General features: G+C 41.1%; 1 long non-coding RNA gene across 1 annotated transcript; it reads left to right on the top strand.

Annotated features, from left to right (window-relative positions):
- The first annotated feature begins 6,254 nt into the window (after window positions 1–6,254).
- On the top strand, window positions 6,255–12,216 carry LOC114547280 (uncharacterized). The gene is made up of 2 exons (XR_003691132.1): window positions 6,255–6,292; window positions 10,658–12,216. It is a non-coding gene; the product is annotated as an uncharacterized LOC114547280 (long non-coding RNA).
- Window positions 12,217–17,081: the final 4,865 nt, after the last annotated feature.

Genomic DNA, 17,081 nt, shown 5'->3' with positions numbered 1-17,081 from the left:
AAATTGACTGGGAATAATATGGTTGAGTTTTTTTTGTTTTTTTTTTACATTTCAGCTTCATTCTCAATTCTTTACACAAACCATCTTCTCCCTTTAGACTCAGAGAGAGAGGGTAAGAAGCTGGAATACGTTTGTGTTTGCCTTATCACTTTATCCTGTTGGCTGGCAAACTTCATAATGAATTCATTTGCCTTCGTTCGTTCCACTACTTTCGGGCATTATCGAAAATGTTTAAAAATTGACAAGCTGACTACTTTCATAGAAATCCATCATTCCCTGAAAATGAATTTATACAACCAGAGGCCTCCAAAATAATGAAAAGGATGTAGGTTAAAATGGGAAGCAGGTTGGGCACTCTGAGGTGCACACGCACACGCACACGATTATCGTCAGGCATGTGATTAGATCTCTACGGTTTTATATGCTTAAAGTTTCCAAATGCAGCTTTCTTCGTGTCAAGGCTTATCCCTCCATCTATAAAAACAGGGTTTTTTTTTTCCAAAGGTTTGCCGGCGTTTCCTATATTCTTATATCAATAAGTGCAGTCCTTTTTTTGTACGCTGGATTGCGTTTAGCTCGAAGATCATTCATCACCCGTCTGGAAACACACTGCTTATCCAAAGCAGCGCAAGACTGGAGCTCACCTGCGATCCTCCACGCTATCACAAGACAAGTGTTTCCTTTACCCACCCTTATCCTGCATAAATTAATATGCAGGAAAAAAAAAAAAACCTATCCTAATGATTCATTATATCAGTATCCGATTCAGTCAATGCATCAGTCATCCAGGCCAATCAAGGCAGCTCGAGTAGACTCTGGGATTTTGACTGATCATTCAATCACAGTTATGGATTGGACGGATGGGCAAAAAATCACTGTTAGAGCTCTCAATTGGTTAACCATCGACCTGCCGGGGCCTAATGGGCCATTGGCGTCCGGCTTGTGCACCACATCTGATGAATTCCCACTCTGGAATCTGAGACGGGGCAAGTGGACAACTGGATGGCGAGCACCATTTCAATCTCATTCATGGATCAAAGCGTCTCAGGAAAAGGATGGGACAGTAAAGGACGCCATCGGGACCGCCGGCCAATTTTTCACTGGCCCCTTGTCAATATGATCCAGCGCAGGGCTGCAGGACGTCAGGGTTGAAAATGATATATTAGCTTAACGGAACATGATAGAGAGCACGCCCAGCATTTGACTCTATGACATGCATCACGGGGGAGAGGTTAGAGGTGAATTAATAGTGAATAATCCGGTGTCAGGGTCAGTATGGAGAATGGATACAGTAGGGAGGAGGTGAGCAGAAGGAAATATCTGCACATTTGTTATGCCTTTGGGAAGAGCAAATTGTATATCAATGACTCAAGTTGTAAAAAAAAAAAGAAAATCTCAGAACAGGGGTGGCATTTGGGGTGCAGCATGAGGAAGAGCGAGTGCCAAAAATAGACTGCAGCAACGCTACTCCACTGTGTATCTTCAATGCACAGTCTTCTTTCTTTTCTTGGGAGAAGCATCAGTTTATTTTCCTTCTTCCTTCTTCTTTCCGTCTCATCCCTGTTTCCTGGTAACAGACGTGTGTGTGCGATGCGCCCCGTTCGTCCATAGGAATATAAATCACAGCGTTTGTTTAGTATTCATATCTGAGAGTTTTTGTTACTCCCTCCTTCCCAAAGCACAGCTGCAAGAATGTATCGCCAATAAGCAAATGCCGTTTAGACAGTTACTGTCATGCAGAAAAAGGGACAGGCAGGCCGGTGTGGGAGTAACAGCATGTATTGACCATCAAGAGCTGGCAGAAAAGAGATTGCCCTCATTTCACTATCTTGTTTTCTCCAAATTGCTGCTAGTAAAAGCAGATGCGGCCCCCGAATCAACTGGCCCTGAGTCCCAATGTGTCAATTTCTTATAGGTTTGTTTATTGCCATCTTGGCTGCTATACGACTATCTTTGCCTCCCTGCTATCCTCACTATAGCGGTGTTCTGAGTGTGTGTGTCCTCAGCCTGCTACAATACAATATGTATTCAGCTTACTGTTCAAACTCTGACCTACATGCAGGAGCTTTGCACAGATAAGCACAAAATGTTGACAATATTACTTTTTCTCTCATTTATTTGGAAGTCTTTTGAGAAAATATCAAAAAGATATGTATATCCTGATTTCATAAAACACCAGCCATCTCATTACTACTAATTATCTATTAATGTTAAACTGCCTGCTTGGGTATCTGTAAACCAAAATAGTATGAGTGTTTTCAAACAAGTCACAGTTGTCCATAGATTCTCATCAGAGAATAAACTGTTGCAGTCAGGCACAGCTGCAGGAATTCTAATTAAAAGCGATTAAAATGTGCTTCTGCGTGAAGTCTGGACGAGGGATTGTTCTGACAGCGAAAACCTTTTCTTCAGCCTTGCCTGAAGCTGACCACCTGGCTGGCATTTAGCTTTACTTGTCAGTACTTTCACTGTGTGTGCATATCTGTGTGTGCATATGTGCGAGTGAGTGAGTGAGTGAGTGAGTGTCTGCAAAAATGTTCTATGCTATGTCCTATTTCTGTGGTAAATCCTATATACCCAATAATAACTGTTGAACTGTGAAGTTCAAATGTGATAGTTGTCTGACTAGGTTTTCACGCTGCAAAATCTCTAAGGAAGAAGTCTATAGGTGGATGGAAGGGTCAACAAAGTGTGTGATTGGGACATTTTTCTGAGTACTTTAAAAAGGGCTATGATAAATATTTGCAAATTAGCAATGAATCACAGGATTACTTGCATTCACCCAAAGTGATGAACCCACAGAATTTCCACTCGACTCCGCAATTCCACTTCTACACAGCTTCATCGACGGCCCGGCCCTTTTGGCATTTGATCCAATTCCTGTTTTGTCTCTTTGCTTCCAGTTGCTACTGCTGGCTTTTACTAGTTAATACAAGTTAAAAAGTCACGGCTCTGTTCAGTTCACATGGCCTGCTCTACCAGATTGAAAGATTTGCGCCAAGTTACATTCGGTGTAGTTTACAACCAGCTTAACTAGCTTACTCTGTGTTGTTTTGTAGCAGCAGATCAATGTTTCTATCCTGAAAAGTATAACGACCTCTGATGCCAGCACTACCCAGAGAAAAGCTGGTGAAGAAAGTGGAGCATTTAGCAGATATTCCCCTCAGGAGTTGTTGGAGATATTGGACCCGTATGGTGGCCAGAAACATCACTCTTAATAACAGTCCCTGCTGGATGTGTACATAGGCAACATTTTTTTATGGTTTACTATATCAACTTAAAATGTGATAATATGTCAGTGGTGTGTTCACACAGCTGCCCTGGGTGACCAAATAATCATTTATTAAGGCTTTAAGGATTTAAAAGGTTCAGGATCAAGTTACTTTATTTGTACCGGTAGGTAGATTTGTTTTACAGCAAGAATATGACATCTATTTTGACACACAACTATGAAAACCGTAAAAAAAAAAAAAATCTCATACAAAGACTCAAGGTTCCACCGATCAGGACAGAGAGAGAGAGAGAGAGAGAGAGAGAGAGAGAGAGAGAGAGAGAGAGAGAGAGAGAAGAGAACTAAAAATCATTCAAATAAATCAAAGATAAAAGAAGGTAAAAAAACAAGCGTGTGCAAATATCGCAACAGAAAGTTGAGTTCATTATGTTAATTTTTTGACTTTGGAAACAGCAGCTATAAAAAAATCTCAACATGCCTAACCTATGCCCAAACGGCGGCAAAACAGAAAACTATAATAATTTCTGTATACAGTCATTTGTAGCAGTTTTGAAAGGCTCAAGTGAAGCAATAAAACACAACCTAGATTTATTAACAAGCAACACAAAACATAACCGCAAAGAAAATGCATAAATGCAGTACGACAAGATGCCAACCCATTCCCTCCCTAGGTTACAAGATGCTGCACTACAATGGCTAGAGAGTATGCACATGTAAATTCATACGCATGTACACACAAAAGGCTACATAAATATCCATAACTTTTCTCAAAAGGCATGAAAATATTTTCCTGCCTCTTTAGAGACAATTTTAATATGTTCTGCCTGCGCCCCATGCTTTCTGGCACCATGTTGTTTGGCTGCCATTTGGTCTGAATAAATAATACCCAACCACAAAAGTACCCAATGACTGTCTCTTTCAGCAAACAGCAAGCGGTGTTTTGCTGCTGCAGGCCTGGGAGATGCACTCTCCCAGATACACCATAATAAAATGAAGCAGTGTATTTTGTTGATTAGGTTGGAAGACTTGTGGTCAGAAAAAAAGCTCAGTAGCAGTTACATCATAAGACATCAAACCTCTACACTGAAACTACTGCGCAGGTGTAAAAGCAACAATGATAGGTCAAGGTTTTCCAATAGAAGAGTGTAGTGTGAATCCATCCATTCATCCATCTTTTTTTTTTTACCATATAGTATCCTGTTCAGGTAGGCTGACACACTGTAGTCACCAGCCTTTCACAAGGTCATCATTTACAGTATAGAAAGACCAGCAGTCAAACCTAGAACGTGCTTATTATCAATTCTGCCCACAGTAAATTGATCACTTGTCCATCATAATCGAATATACTTTAAATGAAAGAATGAATAAAGATGATGTACTGTACATCATGAAAATATACACAACATGTTAAATACATCAGATGATGTATTAAAGATGATGAAATACAATTAATGCACCTCTGCAGTATTTGCAGCATACAGAATAGCAGGGGAATAAGAAGCAGTGACTCAGACCGCACGGGATCTTCCCTCCTATCGGAGTGAAGAACAAATGTGTGGACTATAGCCACCTCACTTTGTGAATTGGTTTTGCTGTTATTTGATCTCTTGACAGTGAAGCGAGAGGGATGAAATGCAACAGAGGTCCAAAGCCAGATTCAAGGGCATTGTGCTTACATGGCGTACATCTCTACCTTGGACACACCGCTTGCATCCCAACACTCCACCCACCCTCACACCCACACACATCCAGAGAAAAATTGCCTCATAAAACTGCCACAACACGTACCACAACTAAACTGCAGTACACATAGCGTTTGTGAGCTTCACTGCATGTAAAGACGCACCCTAGCTGGGTTTTACTAATTGCCCTCATTTCCTCGCCTGCCCTTCCAATCCTTTTTCCTCCCTTCCTGTCCTCAAATCACCTCGCCCCAGTCAAGCTAATGAAGCTATCCAGTTGGGGGATAAAGCGGTTAAAATGTCCTGCGCTCCTTTTTAGCTCCTGTATAGCGGACGCACACATCAGGAGGGGAGTGAATGGGGAAACGATACCCTCCTTAACCCTCCCCTGCTGTCTCCTCTCCTTTGTGGACTCGGAAGTCGCTGACAGAAGTAAATCACTAGGGGGCTTTAAATGAGCCGATTAATCCCCATGCTAATAATCACTCCATTAAGAATGGTGGAGCAATGATTAAAGCTCTTGGAAGGCATTCTGCATCGTGTTGTACCATGCTGGGTTTCAGCTGAGTGACTATTTCATAAGATAAAAGGAGTTTTTACCTTAGAAAAAAAAAGTTAAACTGCAGAGGATATGATGGCCATCCCCCCGACATAAAAAGTAAGTAAGGAGATTTTGTTCCTTGTATTTCTTGGTTGCAGGCAGAGGTGTCAAGTAACGAAGTACAAATACTTTGTTACCTTACTTAAGTAGAAAGTTTGGGTATCTATACTTTACTGGAGTAATTATTTTACAGCATAATTTTTACTTCTACTCCTTACATTTTCACGGAATTATCTGTACTTTCTACTCCTTACATTTTAAAAATAGCCTCGTTACTCATATTTCAGTTCAAAAAAACACACAAAAAAATCTATCCAAATCGCTCCATCCGGAGAGAGTGAATGTGATTGTGGTTGGATGAGAAGTATAAACAGTCATTCCGACACCCTATTGGTTTGTACGCGATCCATCAAACCTGCACAGACCCGGTGCTAATACGACACCGGTGCTTTAACGACCGTTATCTACCGGACCGAATAGCAACGCGGATTTCGGTGCCTTATTTAGGTGCCACTTAGATGCCTGCACTTCTCTCTGATGCTCCGAAAACGGACGTTAGAGGGAACTGAAACATCGCCACACGGGACGCTAGTTAACACTACAGTTGGCAACAGCTAACGTTAGCCTACGGTTAGCTAGCAGCGGGAGTAAACACGGTTAAAATTCTGACAGCTAAGCTATTTCACTGGAGAGGATTGTAACACCAGACTGTAGCTGCCGTTGTCTGAAAAACACAGAAGAGATGTGTCACCTTTTTCAGCCCTTCTGAGTTTGCAGGTATGATTTTAATATAACATTATTATAGTCATATGATTTTGTCCTAACGTTTTGGGGTTAAGCTGTTGTCCTTAATGGCATTGTTTCGCCCTTACATCAGGGGTCTTCAACATTTTTTAAACCAAGGACCCCTTAACTTAAAGTGAGATGTAGCAGGGACCCCCTACTACATATTGTATGAAATTAAGTTGCCTATTAAACTGGGCCTACAATAACAGTTAGGGCAACCTAAAGCGTTCTTACATACGCTTTTTTCATAAGCTATTAAAATATTAATTGTTGGCATGATTTCATAATATTTGAATGTTACATACTGTATGTGGCACAGTAAATCTAGGATTAACTGTATCTGTGGACTGATATCTTAGGGACTCCCTTACCTATAGGCCAGTAAGCCTATCATCAGTGGGAATTTATATTTGCTAATAATATGTTGGAATTATGTTAAGGCATTTTAATTTTAAAAGACTCAAAGATAATAAAAAGACTCAAAAATTTACAATAATTTGGAGGCCCCCCTGCAATGACTTTGAGGACCTCTGGTTGAAGATCTCTGCCTTACTTTACTTTTACACTTTAAGTAGTTTTGAAACCAGTACTTTTACACTTTTACTTAAGTAAAAAGCTTGTTTTGATACTTTAACTTCTACAAAAGTCTTTTCAAACCCTAGTATCTATACTTCTACTTGAGTAATGAATGTGAATACTTTTGACACCTCTGGTTGCGGGACAAGTTTTTAACCCAGAGGGAGTTGATTCATCTTTGTTGGCAGTGATATACCTCTCAATGATATTCATTTGCCTGAGGGTTTGTTTCATAATCTTGTTTACTTGTGTTCCCCTCTCAGCACCCTATCTTTCTCCCACTAATGTGACTCATGGTTTTATTTGTTCCGTGTTACTCTCAGTCTGCCTCTCTCTGTGCGCCTGTCCCCCCACTGTCATACTCACTTTGTCTAGCCCAGCATTGAAAATCAGCTCATTCACGCAGTCAGGTTTTATTTCCTTTAATATTTCCTTAAACCAAGTCAAGGAGGGTCAGAGCTCCTCATAATGTTGCATTTATTCCTGCTCCCGCTATTAATTCCGCTGTTCAGTTGTGGTCCACTTCTTCTAAAGCTGTCTGACAAAACAATGTTCATGTGGAGAACTGAAAGAGGTTACAGACCATACAGTCCATTAGAGGGTCTTATATAATTTGGTTATGTCATCATTTAATTATATTTACATGCTACTTTGCAAAGTGACGGCAGAGCATCTGGCAGACATCTCGCCTGTGACAATGATGAACGTGGAAAGTTGCCACCGCAAGTAGCGCTCGGCCCTACTGCAGCGCTGCCACGTTGTTGGAATAAATCCAACACACAGAAGCGGAGCAGACTAGGCGGTGGCTGGTGCCTCTCGACGTACGTTGTAGATTTATTCGGGCTTCAAATCTCTAATAGTGACGTAGTGCATGTCCTTGGATGTGCATTAAGTTCCAGTGAATAATTAATGGCTTGCTAATAAATATGTTCACCTCTTCCTTTAAAAAACGGTCTTGTTTGTTAGGCTTGAGTGCGGGCAGATGGGGAGGGGGTAAAGAGTTAGCCAGCATAAAGGGAGTTTATCCAGCAGTAGTTAGGAGTTCACACAGGTCAAGTGGCCCGTGCTTAATGGAGCATCGAGGCTCTGACACGGTTTGTAATTTACAGTGGTGGGAGAAGTATTTACATTACTTAATTAAAGGAGCACCCAACAGATTTTACACTGAGTCGACTTGTCTGGAGAACTGCCTGTAAAATGTATATTTCAGCTTGATCTTGAGACTTAAGGGGCCTTATTTTAACGATCTTGTGCGTTTAGGGCGTGTCCAAATCCACTTTTGCTAGTTTGACAGCGTAAAAAAGGGTCCTAGCGCCGGGCGCGTGGTTCAAAAGGGTTGTACTTAGTGTCTTTATTAATTCATAGGTGTGTTTTGGGCATAACATGCAATAAACCAATCAGAGTATCATCTCCCATTCCCTTTAAAAGCCAGTCGCGTTTGTACCTTGGCACATTGCTATTATGATAGCGGATTTGCACCGTAATATTTTTATTTGTAATCTTTTGCATGTGTGTGTAAGTAAGTAAGTAGGCATATTTTACTAATGCGCTGTTGAAATAACAATGAAATGCTGCGTTTTTGACTTCAGACCAGGTTTTAGTTGGTCAATGACACGATCACTTCCCGCTACCGCAAGATAGCAATACACCAAGAATTCACCTGAACACACCTCCCTGTGAGACCAGCACGCCCATGGGTGCACAGATGGGCGCAGGTGCATTTGCTATTTAAACGACGTGGGTGCCGGATGGTTTTAAAATAGCAAAGACACTTAGGTCGGGCTTCGGGCTGTGCTGCGCTGGGTGCAAGATAGGGCCCTAGGTCTTTAACAGAAAGCCTGCATTACAAACTGGGTCCACCCGCAAGCTGCTGTCAAACACAGACAATCCTCTCCTGAAATGTCCTTTTCTTTTTCTCTGATCCTCCATAATAGCATTGCCATAAATGGTGAATAATTAGCTACACATACGAAGACAGCGGAAGATTGTTATTACAATGTATCCTAGTAAGACGTGCTGCTAGGCAATAGCCACAGTCACATGGGCATTAACATGAACGCACCTCGCTAAGACTGGGCGTAGATAAGACAAGGCTTAAGTTTGGTTAGTGCAACCGATGCAAAGTCCATTATGAAGACCGCAGTGGCGGTTCTATGGGGGCGAGGGTGGCCAGTGCCCCTGTGATATTAACCTCCTTTGGCCCCCCCTTACTGTGGAAAATATTTCCATCCACCTTTATCCCCCAAAGAGGGGATATTATTCATGTGCAGTGGTAAATAAAATGTAGGTTAACACTAAATCAGTATCCTTGTGTTTATTGTTATATGTGTATTGTTAGTCTTTTGAAGAACCAAACCTATGGATGGATGGATGGATGGATGGAGGTATGTAAAACTGCTTAATATATTTGGTACCCCTAAATCACATGTGGCCCCAGCCTGGCCCCTCCATTTGAAATGGTCTAGAACTGCCACTAGAAGACCGGTCTTAACTAAGACCGACTTAGCAGTTAGGACAAGGCTTAGTAAAGACTAGTTGGAGCAACCGGATTCAGGACTGATTCAAATAGAAGCGTAGCCTCTCTGTTCCAGAAAAATGGAAAGTACAAGTACTTCACCCTGTACTTAAATACAGTACTTATTTATATTACAGTACTAAATTTGGGAGGATTTTATTTAATGTCCATATGCAAAACATGCATCTGCCAGCTTTACTTTCATAAGTAATGATTCTGTTCACAAATATCTGTCTGTGTTCTCTTGTGTGCAGAGAATGCAGAAATATTGTGACTACACCCTTACTTATCCTACTTCTAAAGCAATTACCAGAAGCCCAGCTAATTTAAATGGATTTAATATTTAGTAATGTTTTTAACAACGGCCATTAGAAAATGCCATTTGTCAGTTTGATTAATTTCTTAAATAGAGAGAAAGCAGAAGCGTGTCCTTCTGCACGCAGCACAGGAGTTCATGTCATATATATTTCCCCGTGTTGAAAGTGGGTGTCATACTGCATCTATGGATAAACTAAAACTTAGAGCTGTTAAATATGCTCATCAAGAGCAAAAGGTTACCCATTAAAATGGTTCCATTGAACAAAACTGCAATTGAATTATGGATGTATAAAAGCTTTTGCGGTCATGGTGACATACATTTTCTTCCCATTCACTCAGACATTGTAAATGCTAAACCTCTACATGTCCTCTGTCCGTAAGGCATACAGTGTGACCGGCTTACTTTGTTTATCAGATTGTATTTTTTTCTATAATGCAAGACCACTCTTTCTCTTAACCTTATCACAAAGGCTTTGAAATCCTTGCGGAATAATACAACTGCTCACAGCTTTTCCAGCAAAAACTAAAAAAGGAATCAAACCATTCTGATCTTTTGCTTTCTATCGTTTATGTAAATGCTTCAATGCAATAGTGTTATTCATCTGCAGGACAGCTTTAAAGTCATTTGGTCATGAAAGCAATGTCCTACTGTAAGCTCGTATGTCTTTCTCAGGAGATCCAGTTCTTAAGGAAAGAATGAATGAGTGTCTAGACTTCATTTGACCCCTTCTCCTTCCTGCTGTCCTCTGACTTCCTCTCAGTGGCTGCTTTCCAGGGCTAAAGAGGTTTTATGGCTGGACAGAAAGGACAGCTTTTGATGTTAACTGACGCCGATGGAGGTCGACAGCAACAATGTCATTAATGCACAATGAAGTCAGATTGCAGTGGGCCGTTTTCACTGGATACAGTAACTCACTTCGCTGTAAACCTTTTTGTTGTCCCCTCAGGAGCCTCCACTTAAGCTTTTACCAGGGTTGTATTACACTGCCGTGTTCCTACAAGAAGACTTTGCATTGCAAGAGCAAGACCTGCAGACTTTACAAGGCTGCGGCGCTGACTCTGCACTTCTCCCCTGGGATTTGAGGGTTTTAAACTATAGCGCAGTCACATTCAAGCGCGATCCCTCCTTAGCCCCTCTAACAGCACAGCTGCCTCTGATTTCACAACACGTTCCCCCCTAAGGGGCGACTGTAAACAAGCCTTCGGCATCACTCCACCCAACACAAGCTTGAAGACAGAGAGGAAGACAGACGCTAGACAGACGGCGTTCTCCGCCGGGGAAAAAAGGAACAAAGCAGAGACCCAAGAAGTACATCACCAACAGCATCCCTTCAGAAGCAGCCTTTTGTGACACACGCATGGAATCTACACAGAGGCAATGAAGGCATGCCCTTGCGGTTTGAAGATGCAACGGAAAACAGAAGGCTTTTTTTGATCCAATTTATTTAACATCCCCAGTCTCTCACATGTTTGCATAAGAGTCTGTGATAAAAGTGTCAAGCCATCACATTCCCACAGAATGTGTATAGAAATGTAAGAAAAATGGAATAAACTCAGGTGCCACGCCAGAATTCCTTCAAATCCGCCTCAGAAAAAGGTTCTTACCCAAAGTTTTCACTTAAACTCTCAAGAATTTTGGCTTTCGAGAGATGATGATGGACCTGTACTTTTGGGAGTATTTTGACTTAATCCATGTAATCTCAGTCTCTCTCTTACTCACACAAACTCCTTTCCCCTTTAACACAAGTCCATTCAGACCACTCTGCCCAAGCTACATCAACTTTCTCTCCATTACTTGCTCTAAATCTTGTATTTTATAAAGTGTGAGACACTCTAAAAGCTAAGCTCTGCTGTTCCTTCAAGAAGTTCAGAGAGCCTTTTTGGCACATTCTTAGCTTTTTCCTTCCATTTTTCCAATCACAAAATTGGGCTATTTTTCATATTTACTTTGACATATTGCTGTCAATGTTTCAAATGTGCTATGTTTTAATATCAACAAATCATTACCACATAAAAATTGGGACAAAAGCTCATATTCGGCCTTCAAGACTTGAGATAATTACACCGGTTTGTGGTGCAGTTTCTCTTATGTCTGGATTGCCAATGATATCCAAAAGCTTGAAACGAGTATTGAGACAATGGCACTTGATTTTACAGAAGTAATGAAACTGATTTACACTGAAAAGAGCTTAAGTTATTTCAGTCTGCACTTGTTTTAAATACAAAGACTCTAAAAAACAAGTGCAGACTGAAACAACTGGTTATTCTATCCAAGTCATGCCTACATAATATTTTTCAGTCTGACAAATTTGAAATCTTTGAAACGTGAGGTGGGCAAATTGGTCTTAAAGATGTAGAATTGCAAACTCTCAGTGCTACTGGTTAAGTTTATTTGTGATTTCTTAGACCGCTTCTGGTTTACACCTTGCTCTGCCACACATGGACTCATATCTTATTCTATTACATTCGGGGCAAATGACTCAAATAAACGATTGTAGAAACATGACCAGTGCTGATGCTTTCTTTCTGGTGAAATGCATGATACAAATGAACAATGAACATACTATCAGGCTCTGTGACACGTATAAAAAGGCTGAGCAGACCCACCTGACCTCAATTTCCCATCAAGATGCAAACAAAGAGTCGCTGAATGGTTAGCTGGGAATGAAAATGAAAACTTTCCAATAAATTATCTGTCAGTCCAAATAATCCATGTTTACTCCGTTTACAGCAGTGGTTCTCAAAGTGGGGTCCAGGGACCCCACAGGGTCCTTAAAGGAACACGCCGACTTATTGGGAATTAAGCTTATTCACCGTAACCCCCAGAGTTAGACAAGTCCATACATACCCTTCTCATCTCCATGCGTGCTGTAACGCTGTCTGACGGTTCCAGCATTAGCTTAGCCTAGCACAGATCCTGCAGGTAACTGGTTCCAACTAGCCTACTGCTCCGAATTGTGACAAAAGTGACAAAATAACTCCAACATGTTCCTATTTACATGTTGTGATTTGTATAGTCTGGCGTGTACAAAAACAACGTAACATGAGACACAGCCATCTTCTAACAGTAAACAAACCGGGAACTATATTCTCAGACAGGCTTGCTGCGAGCATATCACTCCGCCCAAGTACTATATTCTTCCGCCTGAGAATATAGTTCCCGGTTTGTTTACAGGTAGAAGATGGCTGTGTCTCATGTTACGTTGTTTTTTGTACACGCTGTGACTCTATAAATCACAACATGTAAATAGGAACATGTTGGCGTTATTTTGTCACTACTTGAACCATTCACCTGATGTTCTGTGCTGGCCTGATGCCGCTGGAGCCGTCAGACAGCCTTACATCACGCACGGAGATGAGAAGGGTTTGTATGGACTTGTCTAACTCTGGGGGTTACGGTGAATAAGCTAAATTCCCAATAAGTCGGCGTGTTCCTTTAAAGGGGTTCTAGGGGGTCCCCAACAAAAAAGGGAATCATTTATTTTCACAATAATTTCATCCATAAGTGACACAATGACAGATTGTATTAGTATTTTGCTCATGGGTTTTATTCACTTTCCGTAATAAAACATCAAAAAGCTAAATTCTATCAGGTAGGGGACCCTGGGACAAAGTCTTATCAGATGGTGGGTCCGTGGTTCTAATTTGTGTCAGTTTAGGGGTCAATAGCCTCTTTCCGACCAAGTAGTTACAGGAACGTAGTTATAGGAACAGTCCATTTATAAACAGTTCTACTAACTACTCTCACCCAAAACTGGTTTGGACGCTTGCATTCGCACTGGCCATTTGGCCATAAGAATTGGTAGGAGGGGTAAGGGAGTGACGCAAGCACGGCAACGGTCTTTATAGCATCATCACTTGACTTTAACGCCACATACAACAACAAACCAGGAATGTTCCTGTTGTGCCTTGCCGGGATCCTCATAACGGAGTTCGAACGGCGGTGTTTAAAGACTAGGCTGGAGAACTTAACAGAGAAACACAGAAGCGTGTTATGATCCTAATTAATATGATGGAAGAAGACATAAGAGCAGAGCGCAACAGGCAAGCGAAACGACAGGTAATTTCGACTAGCATTAACAATTAGCTGGTTGAATGCATGATGTTTGTCTTATGAGTTAGCATACGTAGGTGAATTGCAACAGACCGTGAAGAATATGTACCGTTTTGTGTTTGAGACGTTGCTGCGGCTCATTGCACAAGGCCGTACGCCATCCGTTTGGGTCCGGTGCAGAGTTGATGACTGGTGGACAACGGTAGTTCCCAGTTTTACCGAAACACAGTAGATAGAGAATTTCTGCATGTCCAAAGAAACGTTTACATACGTCGCTTGAAAAGAGGGTTGCTGTCGCTCTGTGGAAACTTGCTACAAACTCAGAGTACAGGACTACAGCACATCTGTTTGGAGTTGGCATTTCAACTGCATGTAACTGTGTGAAGGACTTCTGCTTGTCTGTGGAAGAAATCTTGCTTCCCAAAGACATTAAGATGCCAAATGCAGAAAAGCTCAAAGAAATGTCTCTGTACTTTGAGCAAAGATGGGGGGGTGCCTCAATGCGTGGGGGCCATCGATGGCTCTCACATACCTATTTTGGCACCCCAGGAGTACCACACATAGTATTTCAACCACAAGGGAGGGTAAGCCATTATTTTACAGGCAATAGTTAATGGAAGAGGATTGTTTTGGAACATGCACACAGGGCAACCAGGCAGCTTGCATGATGCTAGAGTGCTGCCTTTGTCTGCTATATGGGAACTGGCTAAAAGAGGGAAGGTGCTTTCACAGCCTGCCTATCCACGCATGAAGCCCTTTCCAGACACCGGCGTCCTCACACAACAGCAGGAGATGTTCAACTACAAGACAAGCAGAGCAAGGGTTGTGGTTGAAAATGCATTTGGCAGACTGAAAGGAAGATGGTGATGCCTGCAGAAACGGAATGACTGCAGTCTTGAGAAAGTGAGGTCTATGGTGCTCACGTGCTGTGTGCTCCATAACCTCTGTGAGAGCCATGGTGAAGAGTATAGAGCGGAATGGACTGAATCCATCCCTTTTCCTCAGACAGATGTGCCACTACATCCAATCCACCTTCTGTAGAGACTGAAGGAGTTGGGGTGCATTGATGCATTACCTCAACCATGTGCCTCCTAACTAATCACACACAACACGAAAAGTTTTTTGTTTTTTTTACTATACTGTTTTACCACACTCTCCACCACCATCACCAAAACAACAAATAAGAAAATTCATTCCTCCAATAGAGTTTCAGACACATGTAGAATTTATGGCAAGGGGCTATGAGGCTGTTCTGGAGGATAATAGTGGCACAACACCTTACTAAGACACTTAATGTTGATTTGCACTCCAAACTGTCAACCATTTGTATATTGTATGTATGTTGCATGGTAATTAACCTGTCTGTTGTCTGTGTATACAGCTGATTATCCCCACAAGTGTCTCAGTGGGAGACAAGTACTAGCGTCTGTGGGACAAGGTCTAAGAATATACAGCATCATCAACATCAGTCTGTCCTGTGCTAGCTCTGTAAAACAACAGCTGCTCTGTGTTGTATGACAGACAAAGCACTGATTAGCATTTACATTGGCTAGATGATAGCTGTTTAACTCTGATCTGGCTCTCTACCTTTGTAGTGCTGCAGCTGCGTGAATTGCTACTGGCTGATGGTAGGAGAATGTGTGGTTGGAGTTTTTATTTACACATTTTTTATAGCTATAGGTGGTTTTCTTTTGGGTTGCAATGACTCCATTCCATTAGAATCGTATTATATCCCTAAACTAGAATAGTGAGGTTGCGTACCTGGCCAAATATGTTCCTGGTCAGATGGCAAAAATCTCTATGAAAAATGAAATCTTAAAAAAAAAAAAAAGGAGACCGTTGGACTTGGTCCAAATGTGGTTGTAAAATGTTTTTTCAAAACACACCTCAGAGTTTCTCTGAGGAATACATTTGGGTGGGGGTTTTTTTCACACAAAAACTTTCAATTTAGTGTTCATTCGATCATAAGCAGACACCTCTCCAAGTATAATAAACACAGGCAGACACTACCTATTTTATTAAATTTTACAACAGTTTTTTTTCAGATAATTTGTTTAGTTTAAGGGAAGCATAATATCATTGTGGTTATTTTATGGGTTATAACAGTTTTACAATTATGTGAGCTTTATCTGGGTTAATGAGAGATACTAAGGATTGCATATTGATTCACATAACTGGACTTCATTGTTTTTTTTGTCTCACTGATGACTGACATGACAGGAGCATCGTCGGCCCTCACCAGAATACACTGCCGAGAGAGGAGAGTTGTGCCTGCACAGAGTTACATCAGTTGAGGTTAAAATGGGGAAGAAATAATATTGTTGGGTGAGTTTGTGTTTATGTTAGTATGTGTACTGTGATTCAGTTGAGTAATTTTAGAGCCTCTGTTTTCCCAACAGATTATCAACCAGGGCTATTTTCCTTTGACTCACTGGAGCATCTTCAGGATGGTAGAGTACATTTTTAACCATGTTCACTCTTTTGTATACATTTATATTTACCCATTTGTCAATATTTATGTTAACTATTTTATATATATTTACTAGTTTGTATATATTTTTTTAAATATTTTGCTCATTTTGTCATATTTTTTCTCTGGTATTTGTTTATTTAGCTTTCATATTTTTTTGGAGTTGAATTATTCACTGAAGGGTTGAAAACCAAGGGTTGAGGTCATTTTATTGTCTTGTTAAAATAAAAGCCGCTGTATCTCTTATTTGATGTTTAAATAAAATATTGTTGCATTTCAGTAGTGACTCAATGTGCATTTGTCAGGATGATTGCGTATGTCTTGTATTACTCGTAATCATATGGGTGTGTACATATCAACTATTGTTGTGAGATATTGTTTTGACATCTTGCAGATGTCTCAATCAGACCAGAACCGTGGTTGGACCATTAAACTACATACAGTAGCCTATATTAAGTATTTTCTTTTTCTTAGATTTTTGTGTGTGTGGCATTTTAGGCCTTTATTTGATAGGACAGCTTAGTCATGACAGGGGAGAGAGAGGAGGAATGACGTGCAGAAAGATCCGCAGGTCGGAACCGAACCCATGGCCACTGCGGCGAAGACTGAGCCTCTGTATATGGGCGCACGCGCTCTACTAGGTGAGCTACCCAGACACGCAATATATATTTAAAATATAAGTATTTCTCAGTCCCTCCACACAATAAGCGTAGCAGGAAAGAGATAAGAGCAGCTGAGTGCCTCTCAAGATTTTCTATCCCACAGGTGCTTTAAACCCTGTTTCTATAGGTGTCTCTGCTTCTCAAGAGGTAAGGGTAGAAGAGAGAGACAGTCTCACTGCCAAGGC

Source organism: Perca flavescens, chromosome 20 (assembly GCF_004354835.1).
Source record: "Perca flavescens isolate YP-PL-M2 chromosome 20, PFLA_1.0, whole genome shotgun sequence".
NCBI lineage: Eukaryota > Metazoa > Chordata > Actinopteri > Perciformes > Percidae > Perca > Perca flavescens.
Note: the sequence above shows the minus strand (reverse complement) of the source record. Positions and strands in the feature narration are given on the sequence as shown.